The sequence below is a fragment of the Asparagus officinalis genome, chromosome 10, assembly GCF_001876935.1.
Source record: "Asparagus officinalis chromosome 10, Aspof.V1, whole genome shotgun sequence".
In the NCBI taxonomy this organism is placed as follows: Eukaryota; Viridiplantae; Streptophyta; class Magnoliopsida; order Asparagales; family Asparagaceae; genus Asparagus; species Asparagus officinalis.
Window position 1 is genome coordinate 5,263,310 of NC_033803.1, and position 8,333 is coordinate 5,271,642.

Consider the following 8,333-nt stretch of genomic DNA (forward strand, 5'->3'; position numbering starts at 1 on the left):
GATCCTTCAATAGGACTCTAGATTTGGGGAGATCCATGATGTCATAGGGCTTCACCGGAGGTGCGGGAGTAATAGGAGGGGGATCTAGAGTTGACAAAGGCCGGAGAGCAGCCTCGGATGCTTTTGCCTTAGGCGCTGATTTGGCCTTTGGCATCCAAACTTGCTTAGATCTTGGTGGCTTTTTGACCACCTTTCCTTCCCGTAACTCCTGTGCATTCCGTACAAGGATCCTCGTCTGCACTAACAGTGTGCGGTGCTTATGGATACGCTCCTCAAGAGTTGAACGAGTTCGTTTGACACGAACCCATTCGTTAGTAGGTGGTTGTGAGGAGGTTCCCAAAGCTGGTTGCTGGAACACTTCGCGCCTTCTGAGTTTCAGATCCGCATCATAGCAGATCCCGTCAACAGGCTCCAAAGCCTTGGCAAATTGACGTGCGAGATGTTGACGGCGCCTTTGACGAGCCCTCTTCGTCAGCACTGATGCACTTTCAATGGGCAACTCCTTGACTTTCGAGGAGTTGTCACGAACGTTGGATCTGGTTTCTTTGGAAGCAGGAGAGGAATCTTTCACTGCATTCGGGTTCAGATCATCAGCCTTGGTTTTTTTATCTGAAGTCACGTTCTTCGCGGTAGCGGTTTTCCTGCGTTTGCAAGAGGGAGATCTGGAGGAGGAGGAAATATATTCCTCGAATTTCTGCTAGTCGAATTCGTATTCGACCTCTTCAAACACCGGGATCTTGATCGTCGGCTGCGGCACGACAGCCTCGACAGCGAGGCTGTTGGCTCCCACTGTGGTCGCCAGTTTGTTTTGCGGTGAAAGTTGATTTCTTCATTGCTGAATCTATTACACGTTTATCGATTACAGATTCAAAATAAAATTAGTCTTTTTATAAGACTTTCTTACACAATGAAAAAAATACAACTCTCTTCAAACAAACGCAACGGGTGTTTATCGCCCGTCTACTTGCGTGAAATCTTGGCCTGTGACGGGGATGTTGATATCCGTGGACCATCGTCGATCAGATCTGATTGCTGAAAAATTAGGCAGAGCTTCGTTGATTCGCAAAGGAATTAAGAAACCATAGCGCTTATCTCGGCAACAGCGAGATAATTACTCTTCTTAAGATCACCACAACGGGGTAATCTTAAGGGACGAACACGAGAACTGCAGATCTGACGAGCTCCTCTTCTTTATGCCGACGAACTCGATCCGATCTCTCCTCCTCCTCTCTGAAGTTCGTGCACCTTTAATCTTCAGTCCGACAGGGCTTCGCCAACTCTCAAAAATTCCAAATCTGAAAAAATGAAGGCCCTGGGGCTGTATTTATAGGCTCCAGGGAATCCAGACGGTTAAAACCGCATAACAGCAAAAAAAACCACTTTTTAGGGCTACGGATACCCTCGGGCGTCTTGGCGAGGCCGAGACACCTCGGGTGTCTTAGCTTAGGCTGAGACAGTCCGTTTTGCATGTTTGTCCATTTCCGCCGTAACTTCTTCATCCGAACTCGGATTTGAGTGATTCAAAGTGCGTTAGAAAGCTGGCGAGGAGATCTATAAGCTACGATGATTGAATCATGTGTGGAATAGATGAGGCATGTGGGGTGTTCCGCCTTTCGTAAACGACGGCGGGGTTCCCGATCACCTTTCGTTCCTGTTATTCCGAAGTTCCGTTGCTTCACACGGTTTGTTGACTCACTTCATGTGCTTGTCAATGTCGATTAAGCTTCTGTGACTCGGATAGCGACGTTCATCGTCTTTTCTCTGTCTCGAGCCATGTGCGGGGACCTATAGGTAATTTTTGACGCCTACAGGTACCAAGCATACCATTTCTCTCTCTATATATATAGAGAGAATAATGGGTACCAAGCATACCATTTCTCTCTCTCTATATATATATATAGAGAGAGAATAATGGGTAATTTTTGACGTCCACTAAGTTTCTTAGTATTTGATGATCACTTGATTGAACTACATTGTGGATGATCCGCTCCGTTAATCTTGATCTACATATTCTAAAACCCCAACACACCAAATTTGGGGTGAACCCGTCGCGGTTTGACCATCCGTCGAGCCATGTAAAAAGTTCTATTCATTCAAAACCGTTAAAATTGATACGAGTGGATGAAATGTCAAACCATGACAGGTTCAACCCAAATTTGGTGTGTTAGGGTTTTAGAATATATAGATCAAGTTCAACGGTGCAGATCATCTACAATGTAGCTCAATCAAGTAATCTCAATGGATAAGAAACATAGTGGACGTCCACTTAAGTTGACATAAGTTTCTCTCTCTCTCTCTCTCTCTCTCTCTATATATATATATTATAATATATAAATATATATATATAATATATATATATATATATATATATATATATATATAGAGGAGAGAGAAGGCAAAACTTAGTCAAACTTAAGTGGATAGCAAAAAGTATCCACCAAACATAATTAAGGCACTCATATTGGCCTAGTGATCATTGCATGATATAAAAATATTTTTATATTAATAAATGAGTGGCCAGTAAAGTTTGATGGACTTAATTTAGTGATAGAAGTCTTACTCTCTCTCTCTCTGCTCGCCATCTTCTCTCTCTCTTCGTCGCTCGCTCTCTCTCTATATATATTATATAAGGGTAATAATATATATATATAATATATAATATATATATAATTATATCATATATATATATATAAGTGATTCTAAGGTACACCTTAAATTCGCCACCTAAGGACGTGCCTAAATCACATCCATTCCATATTTTTTTTCCCGATACGCTCCGTTGAACTTGGATCTATACGTTCTTAAACCCCAAACACCCACCGATTTTGAGTGAACCACGCGTCATGTTTTGAACCCCTTCATTGAGCCGTGCAAAAGTTTCTATCATTCGAAAACCGTTTAAAATTGCGGGGAGTGAATGAATGGTCAAAAACACGAACGGCTTCACCCCAAAAATTGGTGTGTTTAGGCTTAAGAATGTGTAGATCAAAGTTTCAACGGAGCGGATCAGAAAAAACAATAGGGAATGATGTGATTTTAGGCGCGCGTCCTTAGGGAGAAATTAAGGTGTCACCTTAAGAATCACTTTTCGCATATATATATATATAATATATATTATATATATATATAATATATATATATATATATATATAATAATATATATATAGTATATATATAGTATGGAAGTGAATGTAAGGTGACACCTAGGCTCGCCACTAAGGACGCGGCCTAAAATCACATCATTTTTTTAGCGATCCGCTCGCGTTGAACTTGATCAGGCACGTCTTAAACACCAAACACAACCAATTTTGGGTGAACGCCGTCGTGTTTTGACCCTTTATCCACTCGTTGTAACTTTTGAACGGTTTCGAATGAAATAGAACTTTTGTGCACCGGCATGCAACGATGTTGCCTTCTTGTTTTGATGATGTTAACAAACAATTTATCACTAATGTTGTTATGTCCTAGTATTCTGTGTTTCGTATTTATTGTAGACAAACAACTAGTTGGAAGGTTGGATGGATTAGAGCCTACACGATCATTATCAAGAGGCAGGTTGGCGGAATGTGGAGTGAACATCGTACAATTCAAGTCAAGATCCAGTTTAGGCTTCATACGCGAGAATTTACCTAGAAGAGTTATTGAAGAATCAAGATCATACTTGGTAATTTAGTATTAGGGATTTATATATGTGTGTTAGTATACTCTAAGCCTCAATTATCTATACACACACATTTATTAGTTTCTTCGTATATATATATATATATATATATATATATATATATATATATATAATATATATATATAATATATTATAATATATATATATATATAAGTTTTGGTTTCCTATGCAAATATAGTTATATATATACATACACATGTTTTGAGTTTTTATGGTTATATATAGTGAAATTTCTTATTTCAATTTTCTATTATGTTTTGAAAACATTGCATAGAATATGCCAATTTTGTGAAAATATTGTATTCTTAGTTATAGACCTCAATATCGAGTTTATACATGTTTTTAACTAGTCTACAAAACAATTTCACAAAAGTTTCAAAAAGTTGTTTATGTCCAAAACATCAAAATTCAAAGTGTCCGCAATTTTCAATTGTTTTGACTAGTTTGTTAAAATGCATGATATTTTTCATTTGGGAACGTCCTTTTTGATAACCAGTCATTGTAGCATGTTATTATCATGTTACAATCATTCCAGCCATAGTTACATTTTTTCTGAATTTATTTGATATTTTTAAAAGCCGTGTTTTAAAATCAGCTCTAAATCGATTTTATTTCTGGAATGTTCAGTTTCGCGGCGACGCGTACGGTCGACCGGTCAATTACTATTCGTCAGTATTTTCCAGAGAGTTCGTCGGTCCGAGCAGCGTCTCGGTCGACCGAGAGCTCAAATCGGTCGACCGACAGAATTTCCGGTCGACCGACGATGGTCCAGAACGTTTTCTTCGTGTTTTTGCTCTCATCGGTCGACCGACGGGATTTTCGGTCGACCGACAATATGACCGTTGGACTTCTAACGGCTATTTCTGAGCTGTTTCTCTGGGGGCTGTTTTGTCATTTGTTTTGGGGGTTTTTGCTGAGATTTCTAGTGGGTATATATACCCCATTGCTGATGTCTTTCATAACCAACCAAGAGAGTTTTTAATCAAGTTTAATAAAGTTTTTAACAAGGGTTTTAGTTTGGTTTAAGTGTGTTTAAAAAGCTTTTAAGCAAATTGAGAGTTTGTTTTGGTGAATCAAATTCCACAAGAGCTTGAGGAGATTATCTATTGAAGTTTGAGCTTCCAACTATCATCCCTCCATCTCTTGTTATCAAATTGAGAAGTTTTCTAAACTCAAACTCTAACTTTACATGTATATACTTGATTGATTATCATTGTTCTTAAGCTAGATTTCATACTTGAGTTTAGTTGATTTGATCTTATTTACTCATTGTTACACACACACCCACATTGAGCTTATTGTATCTTTCATTGCATAGTATAGTTGGGTGGTGAGAGATTGTAACTTTGAGTTGTGCTTAATTGAGTTCTCACCTTGTTAGAGAGAACAAATTTATATTTGTTACATTGTGAGTGTTGTAAGGTTTTCGGTGAGCTAGAAACCGAGTGTGTAGTGAGGTTTTCGGTGAGCTAGAAACCGAGTGTGAGGAGTGACGTTGATCGGTGAGCGTTGAAAACCGATACTGTGAGGTGTAAACGTTATTCGGGTGAACGTAGAAAACCCGGTTGATAGTGGATTTCTCCCCGGGAGTGGGGAGCGGAGACGTAGGACGGAAGGTCCGAACTCCGTGATCATATCTTGTGTTTGAGTGTGCTTTGGCGTTTATTTATACTTGTGTTTATATTTCTTATCGCCATTGTCATTAGCTTGTTTATATATCCTTGCATATATAGTTCATCATATAGGATATAATTCATTATTCATATTGCTTATCCTAGCTCATATATCTTGTTGTATTTTATACTTGCTAGGATAACTTATTAATTAGTTTTAATTGGCATTTAAATCGGATTAGATTAGCATAAGACCCTAATCACCCCCCCTCTAGGGTCTAACAATTGGTATCAGAGCTTGGTGCTCTTTGATTTAAGGTCTAATCGCCTTGAGTTAAAGATCCAAGTTATCTTTTGTGCTAATCTTGTTTTGATTGCATTTGTATCTTGCTTGCATATTTTTACAAATTATGGATATGAATGATGCATCTTGTTTAGGCTATGATTCTAGTGTTGCTCCTAGATTAGACAATTTCCCCTATGCCCAATGGTGTGTTAGATTTAAACTATTTGTTAGATCTAAACATTTTGATTTATGGGAAATTATAGATGATGCTTATATTGTGCCCATTTTGGAGAAATCCAAGTGGAATAAAAATGATCATCGCATGTTTACTATGAACAACATTTTGTTAGAATATTTGTTAAATGCTTTTAACTCATCTATGTCTAACAAGTTTGTTCATTTTGATAGTGCTTACACCTTATGGATATTTATAGAAGCACATCAAGGAGACTTGGAGGCGATCCGACAAGCTTTGGAGGATCCCGCTTCAAGTTCATGTGGAGCATCATGCACACGGCCACTAGGCGATAGCCCTAGTGAGGTTTGCGAGTTCGAAACCATAAATGATTTACCTAATGATGAACTTGCTTGTGCTAGTGAAAAATTATTACATGCCTTTAACAAATTGCAAAATGATTTCATTAATTTACAAAGCAAGCATGAAATTTTGAAATCCGATCATGAGTTGTTAGCATCTAAGTTTGAAACTATTTCTAATGAAAATGTGATCCTTAAAGAAAACAATGAAAAATTAAAATTGGATCATGTTTCTTTAACTTCAAACGTTGCTAGTTTAACTCATGAAAGAGATAATGCCATGTTAGAAGTAAAGAACATACAAAATAATACAGCTTCTTTTATAAATGACTATTTATGTTCTACTTCTAAAAATGCATATGTGCCTAAAAATGAAGATTTGAATCTTATGAAAAATAGTATTTCATCTTTAGATTCAACTTTGAAAATATGCATTAATAACCATAAGAAGCTTATGAACATTTGTGCCAAGACCAAATCAAAATCATCCACTCATTATCCACACATGTATAGCAAAACTTACAAGTGTTCTATTTGCGGCCGTCAAGGTCATTTAGCTAAGTTTTGTTATGATGTACAAAAACATAAGAATATTAATCATTCTTGTGCATCTCATGTAACTTCTTCATCACATGAACACACACATGCACCCATTATTCATCATAAGCATGCTCATGTGTATAGATGTGATCATTGTGGTCGTCTTGGTCATTTGGCCAAATATTGTTTTGATTTAAAAATTAAATCTCATTTGCCAAATGCTTCTAGTAGGCCACATGTTTTTAGATGTGATGTTTGTGGTAGATATGGCCACTTAGGAAAGTTTTGTTTTGATAATGTTTCACATTTGCAAAATAATCTTAAAAGAAAATATTTATTTGCAAATGATTCACGTGCACGAACTAATGGTCCACAAAAACAAATGGATCTCTTTCATTGCACAAATTGCAATCGGAAGGGTCATTTGAATGAATATTGTTTTGACCATGTTAGTGCACCACATATACCTAAGAGGGTTCATAACCCTAAGGTTTTGAGCTTAAATGATTTCTAACAAGCTTGTTTCCTTTGATAGTGCTTACAAATTGTGGACATTCATAGAAGCACATCATGGTAACTTGGAGGAGATCCAAAGGATTCCGGCGGACTCTTCCTCAAGTAATATTAGAGCTTCATCATGCACACGGCCACTAGGCGATAGCCCTAGTGAGGTTTGCGAGTTCGAACCCGATAATGATTTATCTAGTGATGAACTTGCTTGTGCTAGTGAAAAATTATTGCATGCCTATAACAAATTGCAAAATGATTTTAATGATTTAAAAAGCAAGCATGATGTTTTAAAATCCGATCATGAGAAGCTAGTGTCCAAATTTGATGTCATTGAAAATGAAAATACTATTCTTAAAGAAAGCAATGACTTATTAAATTTGGAAAATGGAAATTTGATTTCATCTATTGCTAGCCTATCTCATGCTAAGATTGATGCCATGATAGAAGTAGAGAACATAAAGAATGATACAGCTTCTTTTATAAATAACTATTTATGTTCTACTTCTAAAAATGCATATGTGCCTAAAAATGAAGATTTGAATCTTATGAAAAATAGTATTTCATCTTTAGATTCAACTTTGAAAATATGCATCAATAATCATAAGAAACTTATGGACTTATGTGCAAAGTCTCGTGCTAACTCTTCAAAACCAAGCACTCACTATGCACATATGTATAGCAAAGTTTACAAATGCTCAATTTGCGGTCGTAAAGGCCACATTGCTAAATTTTGCTATGATGCACACAAATCTTCTAAGATTACATCATCATACACACATGCACATGTATCTAATTCCCATCATAAGCATGCTAATGTGTATAAATGTGATCTATGTGGTCGGTTTGGCCATTTGGCAAAGTTTTGCTTTGACATGAAAAAGAATTCTAGTTTGCCAAATGATTTTCATAGACCACATGTGTTTAAGTGTGATATTTGTGGTAGATTTGGCCATTTAACAAAGTTTTGTTATGATTTAAAAAATTATTCAAATTTGCCAAATTTTTCAAGTAGACCACCTTTGTTTAATGATGTTTCTCATTTGCAAAATAATTCTAAAAGACAATCTTTATTTGCAAATGTTCCACGTGCACCTTTTAATGGTCAACATAAGCAAATGCTTCCTTTTCATTGTACATATTGCAATCGGAAGGGTCATTTGAGTAA